An 11,037-nucleotide genomic window follows, 5' to 3' on the forward strand; every position below is an offset into this window, starting at 1 on the left:
TCTGAAAGAGATGTTTACAGCTTTGCTTTCTAATTCAATATTTATAAAGAAATAACTATATTACTTTACTTCTGTATCAGAGTGAAACACCATTGGTATTAAACACTGTGTACATAGCTACTATGGAATCTTCATTTGATAAAGAGAATCCCAGATCCTGAAAAAGTAATGCTAGAAAAAGCTATATTTAGAAAACATCTGCATATTGAATGTCACAGTAACGATAGAAACTTTAACTCAGACAAATTTCTATCAATATTTCATTAGATAATGCTGGCAAGGGATTAAGGCTAAAATCTTCAAATGTGTGCAGGAGAATTAGTTGCTTAAATTCTGCTATAATCAGCTGCATATTAAACTCATAATTTTCCTGCTGTTCTTCACATGGATGATCTGCAGCTTCATTAAAGGATCCAGAATTGACTCATCCCACAGAGCCCAATCCATGAGAGTGAGCTAAGCTATCCATATTTGTTTTCCATAGCATAGCATTAAATGAAGTCCCTATTTAAACAGGAGTTGATCTAGAACATGATAAAATTAACATGAATATAGCAAAGGATATATCTTCTGTTTCACCTCCAGCTGGGGTGTCAATTCCAAAATCAGATTGTATGTATTTTTATTCCAGTGTTTCCAGCAAATGTTAGATTAATCTTAATGTTTTTGTAAACAATGTGATCTCAACAAAACAAACAAAAAACCAACCAACCAACCAACCAAATAAAAAACCAAGCAAAAATACCCTCAACCAAACTAAAACACTGAGAACGCTCTTAGTACCATAGTAGTTAAATTTTTGTGAATTATCCTGGAAGATAAATTCAAATCAACTTGATAACTGGTTTCCTAATGTCCAGTGGAGCATGACGTTGTTAATGAGGGCTTCTGTCTCAGGTGCTTGTGTGCAAGGACAGGCCTTCTCTCACAACTACTCGTTCGCCCTTTGGGCTTTTGTGAGCATCTCTGAATACTTCCAGCCAAAGCATTCTTTTTACTGTTGGAAGGTGGCGGGGGGGAATGTTGGAAGGGGGAAGGGAAGGCGGGAAGAGGGTGTTTGTTCAGAGTAAATTTTAGAACACTAAGACCTCAAGATTTATGAAGGGATATGCCAGGGAGGCACCAAGCAGCATTTCCCCATGGCCCCAGCCAGGTGAAACAGTGTTAGGCTTTAAGCACCTAACACCAGTATGGACTGTGAACTGCCACAGTACTGCCCCAACCCCTGCTGTGTCTCACAAGCACTTTTTTCATCGAAAAAAGTTGCTTATATACACCCATTCAAGTAAAAACACCTGTGTACATGTACAGTTGTATACATCTCTTAGCCAAAATATGCATTCAGACCAGCCATGTGCTGACTGTAAGGTGAGCACTCTGGATATGAAAGAGATGAAGCTTCCTGAAATGTTTCTCAGTAATGTGGCAAAGAGGATGATAATTAGATTACATGGACCAGACCTGTGTTGGATGTAGGGCTGATTAGGTCTAAGTGGCAAAGTGTTAGCAGTGGGGGGCTGCAGTTGTGACCCCTGTGGTGAGTGATTGGACACAGGCAGTTCCAGCAGCCCTGTTGCAGGGGGATTCATTAACTATAAGATTTATGCTAAAAGAATTCAAGAAAACTGTAGGTCTTTAGGACACCTATCTCCATACCTCTCTCTTGCAGCTCTGCATGATGACAAACCTTGCAATTGCAAAACAGAGGTGCAGGTACTGTGTCCCTTACAATCCAATCTTGTTTTGAGAGGTTCTCATCTCCATGAGACTAGTTTTCATGTTGGACACATTAAATTTGGTTAACCCCGGCTGATTCCAAAACAGTCTGCTTTTGACATTGCAAATGCAAGTGCATGTAGCCAGATAACCAATAAAAATGTCTCCAAATGGAATGTAGAAGTCAAGAGCTGTGCTCATCCCCACACTAATCTTTACTGCCTAGCAGACAGGAGGCCTAGTAATAGATTTTTAAATAAGAAAATGTCAAAAATAAGAAATTAAAATTTAAAAGGATAATAAAACTAGATGGACAGTGTTTATTTTAATGAATTAAGATTACTCTCTTCTGACTTAAGTTCAATTATTTAAATGAACAGAAGTCTTGTAATTAAGGAGTATAAAGGAAAATCTTTTAGAGGCAAAGCAAAATAAGACTTTCCAAGAGAAAGGAAGACAAATACTAAAACTTCTCAAGGTGTTAATTTAGAAGAAGTCCGTATGATCCTTAAAAGTACACGCACATTAAAAAAAAAATAACTGTTTTTGAATTTACAGCTATCTAATGGCATACTCCCCATGTAGTATATATGAGACACTAATAGCTCAAGGAAAAATGCATTTGTAAAATACTTTTGCTAGAACTTGTCTTGTAAAATAAGCTCGCTTCAAGAAGGAAGAGCTTACACTTTTTTTCTTCACCGTCCTAGTAGACACCTTCTATTAAAATTCAAGGTCAAAAAAAAAAAAGAGATTCAGCAAAGGCAAAGAACTCAAATTGTTAATTATATGTGATTAAATGTACTACTAAGAGTAGTTGCACTGAAGTCACCAAAGTTCTTTAACTGTACTGAGCTAAGAGTATGCAACCTGAATAAAGGAGTAAGGAGGAAAAATGCTTGTCTTCATTCCCCCTGTAATATGAAAAATTTATACTTGCTCTACTCTTCCATTTTCCAATGTTCTCTTACACGCAAGAGATTAAGATAAAAATACAATAGGTCAATGTAACTTATCTATAAATAAGGTGTTTAATACCAGTTTCATTTCTTAGAGCCACAACATAGAATAAATACCAATATGTCTTAGCACATTTTAACAAAAATTCCACACTAAAAGAAAACCATAGAATATTTTAAAATTAATTACACTGGTCTATGTTGCAGAAGCATGAAAAACTGGATGAATAAGTCTTTGTGGTGTACCTGTCTAGATCTTTTTATAACTAGTCCACTCTAAAGGCATAAACAGGAGAAAAGGTTTTCAATCTGAAAAGTCAAGTTTTGCTGGAACATAAATTAGGATTGCTACTTTCTTAAGTGGAAAACTTGCTAACTAGGAAAAGTAAAAGACAGAGAAAATGGACATTGAGCCACAACAACCAATGCCTGCTTATCTAATCCCTGCTTTCTCATGATTTTTTGTATTGTAAAATTGTGATTGTGAATCAATGTAGTGTTATCTGCTGCTTCACTCCAGTCCATGTAAGGTGCCTGTTTGAACAGAGTGCTGCTGATATGCAGGATAGGGTAGGGTGAAAGTTGCATTCTGTCACATTCAAAATTCCTAATTATACTTACTTAGCAAAGTTAGACACAAAACCCCAAAAGCTACTAAACTTGGCAAATCATGACTGAAATCAAATAAGGACTGACGTTACATGACAAATGAATCTCACAAATAAAAAAGGAGCATGCAGCCCTGGGCAAAATAGTCAGACAGCTGATGTCCAATGAACCTTCAGCATGACTGTCTGGTTTCAATGTCAACACAAATTTCTTTCTAGAGTATTTTATCAGACATACCAAAATTGTTTGAAGCAATTTAAACAGAGATGGAATGTGTGACTGCTTACCCACTTGATGGTGACTAATGGGTAATATGGGGAAAAGTTCCCTGTTCTCATTTGAATGTCTAATGATGGGTGTTTGGGGTTAGATTTCATTATCCTGCTCAGCCCCATACATGCAATACTCCATTATTTAAAAAAAAGTTTGTGTGATTAAGCTCTGCACTCATTGTAACAAAAAAATCTTCTGTTTCCAGTTACAGAGACTGCACAACATATTGAAAAGCTAATTTCACCATCTGATTCCTTCAGTGTTTGTTCACTAACTAATATTCTCTGTCATTCACTGCTTTTATGTCATCAAACCAGATTAGACCATAGGGAAGAATGAAGAACCCCATATATACTATGGTTGCATTTATTTTCCAAGACTGAGTGCAGGAGCAACAGTTCTTCGAATTTTGTATTTTTCTTGATATCAAGTTATTCATTTTTAATGTAGAAATTCAGTCTTCACAGGATTTATACTGAGTTGGATGAATGCAGTCTATCAATTCAAGAGTTTGTGATTCTGGCAGTGTTTTTCTTCAAGTCAGGCCAAGTACCATAGAAGAGTTTTCACTAAAAGTATAGTGTATTCAATCAGTTCAAAGCAACATTTATGAAATAAAAAATTGAAGTATAATGACCCTTCCAATCTACAGCACTGGTGACATGACATGAAATTCTGGTCAACAGATACTTGCTTGAACTTCTTTTTGAAATTCCTAAAACAGTAATACTCATGTTCAAACTAGACTGTCCAGTCAATATCTACATGACTTTTTCAAGCAAGACCTTCTGATTACATAATTTTTTCCTGCAAGTCCTTTGCTAAAATTCTCACAGTTATTTACTTGCACTTTTACTGTTTTCCAACCATTTCACTACTAAATAGGTACATTGATTAAATAATTTTTGTAGTGGACTATTTTATCAATCTATGTAATTCTTGAACAAATAATAGTCAATATAAGCAATCAAAATTCCTCTATTACTGAGATACTGAACTGCAGATTCTGTAACTTGCATCACAGGGTCACACGTGTAGGGCATCAGCTGAACCTGTTGCTTCCACCACTACCACCTCTTTATATGCACCCTAGGCACAGTCCCCAAATTATTTCCTTCTTGCATACACATGATTTCTAGTAAACCATATGTAGGCTAATTTTCCTTGCCCTTACAGCTGTGCATTTCCGTGGCTTTCCTGCAATTATACTTTCACATAATTTTATTTTATTTTGAATAATTCTTTACTGTTTTACTGTTACCAGTCTTTCATAGTGGGTGGAGGTGTTTTGGGTTTGGTTTGGATTTTTTCTCTGCATTAAATCCTTAGATTTCTTGGTATTAGAAATAAAACATCAAGGCTGGAACATATATGACATTTTTAAGCTTCGTAAACAAAACTCATGTGGAATCACAAGAAATAGAAGATCTTTTTTTTTTCAGGAATGGAGCTTTGTAAAGCAGAGTTGACTGAAAAGGAGGGGTCTAGGTATAAGTTGGCATAGACACTATTTGGTGTAAAATAGACTTGTAAGAAGGAATTCAAATCACCCACCAGTCTAAAACTTGACATTTTGAGTGTATCCCAAATGCGCCACTATTGGATAGTCAATAGAACATGCTCTCATTCTTGGTTTTCCTATTCTTCTTTAATAGTAAAGCAAATAAAGCCAGGCAGACTGACTTCACAGCTTAATATTTATTCTAACTCACAGCATGCTTACTTAGCAACTAAAAATCTGTGATTCACATTCTTGGTCCAAATAATTTCTTTAATGAAATATAGCAGTGTCATCAGGTGTGAGTGAAACCAGCAGAGCCCAGAATGTTCTGTAACATACACTTAACTGCATTGACCACTGATACTTCAGTGGCAAGGACTGATGTTATTCCCAGCCTTGTGGTCTCTACTCCAACCTTCCACTTGGTCAGCCATAAGACAAGACTAGGTTTCTCAGTGACTTAGTCAGTCATAAAACCTACAAGTACAAAGGCTGCACAGTCTGCATGGGCAGCCTCTTCCACTCTGTGTGACTCTTCTCACAGTGAGGCCATATATGCAGCGCAAACTTGTCCAGCCCACCGATGTTTCCTGTAAATCTATCCATCACTCCACTTGTCAACCTACAAGTACAGAGAGACAAAGAATTTTCTTTCAGACTGAATGCAATCTGTCTGCCATCAGTCTGAAGTCAGTCTTCTCTCCAGGACGACTTCTCTTGGATTTTCATTTCAGCACGCAAGATTACTTTAATTACTAGAACTCTGAACTTTCTGTTTGAGAACTAACTCCATAACTGTCAGTCATTCACACAACTTTAATGAAAAGGTGATTAGAGATTAAGAGCACAGTACAAGATACTGGTTTTCTTTGGCTGCATCTAAATGGCATGACTCTATATCTGGATGCCTAAGTCAGCCAAACTATACTGTAGTAATTTTTAATGAGAGCTGTGCATTTGTGAAGCTCCTCAGCCCTGTTAGTAAGTCAACCACAAAACTAAATCCCATATGAAGAAAAACATCAGAAATCATACTAAACATTTACATTTCTAAAAAAAAAAAATCTCTTATTTTTTCACCAGGCAAGACTAAAGATAGAATCAATAATGAATTGCAGAGTCATTGAGGCTGGAGAAGCCTCAGGAGTTCTCTAACCCAACTGAAGCTCTGAGGTCAGACCAGGTTGCTCAGAGCTTTAGGAAGTCTGGTCTTGAAAACCTCCAGCACAGACATTCTGCATCATCTCTGGAAAGCCTATTCCAGCACTTGTCTGGCTTCTTGGCATGCCCACTCCTCCCAGCCCTTAAACTGGATCTTCTGTCTCTTTCAGTTTATATCTATTACCCCATGTCATCCTGTCACTCACATATCTAAAGAGCCTGACTGCATCTTCTCATAATGCCCCATAAGGACTGGAAGGCTTCTACTATGTTGCCTTTGCAGCCCACCTCTCCTTTTACTCTCTAGGCTAAATAATCCTAAATAAAGGCTCCCTGGTGGGTCATGTGCTTCAAAGTGTAAGTCACAATTAACTTCAGCAGTAGGACATAGATCTGAATAAATAATATGCAAAAAGTCAGGTCCTCTTGCTCTAGTCTACTTTAAGTTCAGTACCTTATTTTCCACATGATGCCTCAGTTTTATTCTGTAACTGTCTAAATGTTCCTGCATGCCACCATTAATCATCTACTTTCCTGTAATATCAATGGATAAATTTTCAGAGCATTTCCTAATTTGATATGTTTCCAATACAAGAACAACCTTGCTCATTGAAAGAATTGCAAATATATTTTACATAGCTTCCAGCTTTAGTTCTGGATTTAGTGAACTTCAGTTTTCAGATGCTTATCCTGAAAAGACAGAGGTGTAGTCTAAGATGGAGTTCTCATAATTTATGTTAACCTGTTCTAGTAATTAAAGGTTTTCAAACTAGTTTTCTAATAAGTCCAAAAAAGGCATTGGGCCTGCCCCTTCTGCATTTGGAGATAGAATTGCTGGGGGAGGAATAGAAGGAAGAGACAGGGAACCTAGAGTCTTAAAATGTGGATTTTTTTTTTTTTTTTTTGTTTAGACTGGAAAGCCAGTTTAAGAACAAATTTCCATCCAAAGATAACATTCTCTGAAAAAGTAGAAAATTGAGAGTTTAAAATATGGTTGCATAGACAGCACAAAGCATCTAGTTTGTTATATGTAATCTAAAGCAATTATTGATAGATGCACTGCCTAATTGCCTTGAAAAATAAGAATTTTCTCTTGAATCCTGCTTATCTCTCCAAATGATTGTGTAGTAGTAAATGACTGAAAGTTGACATGTGCTGCAAGAAAGTTAATCTTTGCAAGGAGAGAAGTTAAATAATAAAAGAGGTTGAAGCATCTTAATCCATGAAGATTTTAAATTTAAAAAAAATTAACTGGATAAGACTAGGAGCAACCTAATGTGACTTTGAAATTAACCCTGTTTGGAGTATGATGGTGGGTTGATCTTGGCTGGCTACCAGACCCTTACTCTCTCTTTTTTATCCCCTCTCCTCAACAGGACAGGGTAGAAAAGACGAAAGAGATTATTGAGGGTCAAGATAAAGACAGGGAAATCACTCATCAATTATCATCATAGGCAAAACAGACTTGACCTAAGGAAAATTAGTTGGATTAGTTGCCAATTAAAGTAAAGTAGGTTGGTGAACAAAGACTCTAAAACACCTTTCCACACCTCAACCTTCTTCCCAGGCCCAGCTTCTCTTCTTCATCCCTAACTCTCTCATGACCCCACTCCCTACCCAAAGCAACCCAGGATGGGGAATGGGTGACTATAATCAGTCCATAACAGCTCCTCTCTGCTACTCCTTCCTCCTCACACGTCTTCCCTCTCCAGCCTGGGGCCTTCCCAGGGGCTGAAGAGAACCACCTGCTCCAGCATCTCCTCCCCCTCTCTCACTGTCTCAAGAGAGATGAGCTGGACCTGATGGTATCCAGAGGTGCCTTCCAGTCTAATATAATCTGCCATTCGGTAATTAATCCAACTGTTTAAAGCAGCCACTAAAATATATAAGAGCAGACATATCTAATTATTAAAAGCTCATTTAGTTTGATTTTCTGAAAAATTTAACATCTGTACAGTCAGTTCCGCTTTTTCTCGGCTTGTGAATTGTGCATCTATTTAAAATACTTGTTTTCTTGGAGGGATTGCTGCTTTAAATTGAACTTTAGTTTAAGATAAAGAATAAAAGTCTCTCATGCTTTAAAAACAAATAAATGTTGCGAAGTAAAATATTTGTGTTTTATTTCTGACTAGGAATCTTCATGGAAGATAAACTGTAAGGCTTAAAGCATCTGCACCAAAGGTCCCTAAAGCATTTTAGGAACTCTTTTAATTGCATGAGCCAGCTAGCTAGTAACATTACTGACATCCACTGTCTGAAACATGAAATTCATTATGAGCACACTGTAGCTGTCCCAGACATCATGGCAGGTAATAAAGAGAAATATTTCTCTATTTAAAAATAAAATGTTATATAGACACAGTCTTTCCATAATAGCTCTTTACATTGAACAGAAAGAAGGCTAGCTGAGCTGCTTTGTGTTGACTGTTGTAAAAGATCACAATATCTCTAAAATCCAACTCAAAAATTCTTAAAATTTTTAACTAAATCTTAAATTTCAAAACAAACACAAATAGAAAAGACAGAAACAAATTTCCAGAAACAAACTCTGCACCAAAATTTTCATATGGCTAGGAGTTATGTTTTGTCCTGTTGTAATCTTAACTCTGCATGTCTGATTCTGAACTTCACTCTATAACCACATGTATTTCTGTATGCCTCTACAATCTGACACTAGAATTCAGCCTGAATAGGCCCTTCACTAGCAACTGTGACTTCCAAAATGGTTGTAGAAGCTAAAGGTTGCAATCTAGCATAGAGAAGATGTTGTCATGAAGAGAAATATGCTACCTTCTTATTGTGTTAAAGTTGTATGACATTGTTTCTGTATTCTGGATGGGAACACTAGCACAGTGAGCTTTTCGCCCACATCACTGGGTGAGTTCAGCCTTACCTGCTTACAAGCCACAAGTCAAAATTTTCTGAAGTGAAAAAAGACCTATAAACTCAGTAGAAGTAATTTTTGTTGGTTTTTTTTAGTTAAACAGTGGTATATGTAGGGCAACTTTGAAAAGATCAATCTTCGCTAGAAGTCCTAGGAAAGCTGTAGTATAAAGGCTCTTGAAGCAGTGTTGCAGTTTATCCCCACAAGCAGTTCAAATCTGAGGGGCAGAAAACAGGTTCCACATGCTCAGGCTCACTGGCCACAACCTGTTGTTACCACTATAGAGACAGATATACCACAGAAATCCTGAGACCCGTGTTATCGGGTGCTGCAGGTGTCCTAACTAGGAAACATTCCTTATTTGCACTGGTTGGTAAAAGTATTTTTATGACAACAAAGCTGTGTTTTCTGAAGGAAAAGAAGTGGAAGAGAGATACCTGTGGTAGATGCCATATAAGTTATAAGCATTGTATTAATGCAATATTCTTTAACCCACAGCTTGATGCAAAGAGCACCTTACATCTTTGGGACAGCTTGAGTTGCTTCTTTCTCAAGGACATAAGGAACTGCTCTGAAGCTCAGGAAAGCAGCAAGTTCTGCTTCAGGTGTGTGTTCAAGAATTAACAGAATTGAGCTGCTGCAATAAAGTTCCCTGAAGCTGATATTTGAAAATGTGAATTCTCTAGCATTTGCCTCTTCCTTCTCTATTTAATATTAAATTTCCAAAGAACTGCTAAACTAACAGGCCGTGAGTGAACAAAATGCACTTGTACAATAGAAGACGCAAACAAGATCTTCCAAAATAATTTTTTCTCACCAGGATTCTCAGTCTTTCCCTTTCCTCCACAGACAAACATGGAGTGCTTTGAATGCACTTAGTACTCTGCTATTGCAAGACAATTCACCATTTTTACCAAGATGTTAAACAATATTGACTATCTACAATTTCCCACAAAATATTCCCAGATCAATTGCCATTTTAATTTCTAATAACATGCAATTAATTTTTCAGTTGACTAAAGGTTCTGAAGAATTTTTATTCTCTTCACACGAAATGTCCATTTTTAATTTGCTTATCAAACCCATAGATTTTCCACTGAGTTAGTTTGTGCAATGTGGTTGCTAGGCAACCAAAATAATTTTTCCTATTTTAGTTCAGCAAAGGAAGATATAAGTTTACCATCCTGAACCTTGCTGAAGCTTTTGTAGTTTAATTAAGTCTCTAATGTTTATAATCCCTTGTCACTCATATCTCTCCACAGTCATTTTTTTTCATTGGAGTTTCATGGAAGTGGGAACAGATGTAGCAGTTCTCAGAGTATGTCGTTTAAGCACAAGCCAGTAACAAATTACTTGGATTCATAACTTAGGAGGGAGCAGTGTAAACATATAGAACTCTTAAATAGTTTTCTATTTGATGAAACAATACATCATAAATCAGTAAAGTCGGCTTCAAAAGTCAAACATGGAACACTTATTGGTTTTGGTGTTCTCAGTGTTCAGGCACTTCTAGATTGATAGAATACTTAAGAAAAACCATAATGGCTAATGTTTTCCGTGAATATTATTTTACCTTCCCCCCACAGCTTATTATTTCATATTAAAATTGGACACATTCCATATTTAGAAGTTTTTGATTGAGTAATCTCAAAAAATTTTACTCACGAGATCGTGTTGTCTCTATCAGAAGTGAAATGTTTACATCCAGACATGTTCCCAATGCAGTAATCATGAATATAGTTTTAAAAACACAAGATTTAACATATTCAGTGAGTCATAAATTATATATAGCTTTTTCAAACTGGAAGAGGAAGATGAGTCGGACAAGCATATGACTGTATTCCATTTAAGATTAGGGCAGTTAAGAAGCAAGATAAGAACTAGCACGTCATAATGGTTGTTCCCAAAATTATGAGAAGAAATCACTCTAGGAA

The 11,037-nt window shown here is 36.6% G+C and overlaps 1 long non-coding RNA gene across 1 annotated transcript in view; it reads right to left on the reverse strand.

Annotated features, from left to right (window-relative positions):
• The window catches only part of LOC125329454, a 152,828-nt gene extending 142,000 nt beyond the window's left edge, over positions 1-10,828 (reverse strand). Inside the window, exon 1 of the long non-coding RNA XR_007205157.1 lies at positions 10,769-10,828. This is a non-coding gene — a long non-coding RNA (uncharacterized LOC125329454). The remainder of the gene's footprint in view (positions 1-10,768) is intronic.
• Between the last annotated feature and the right edge of the window lie 209 nt (positions 10,829-11,037).

This window comes from Corvus hawaiiensis, chromosome 1 (genome assembly GCF_020740725.1).
Source record: "Corvus hawaiiensis isolate bCorHaw1 chromosome 1, bCorHaw1.pri.cur, whole genome shotgun sequence".
Lineage (NCBI taxonomy): Eukaryota > Metazoa > Chordata > Aves > Passeriformes > Corvidae > Corvus > Corvus hawaiiensis.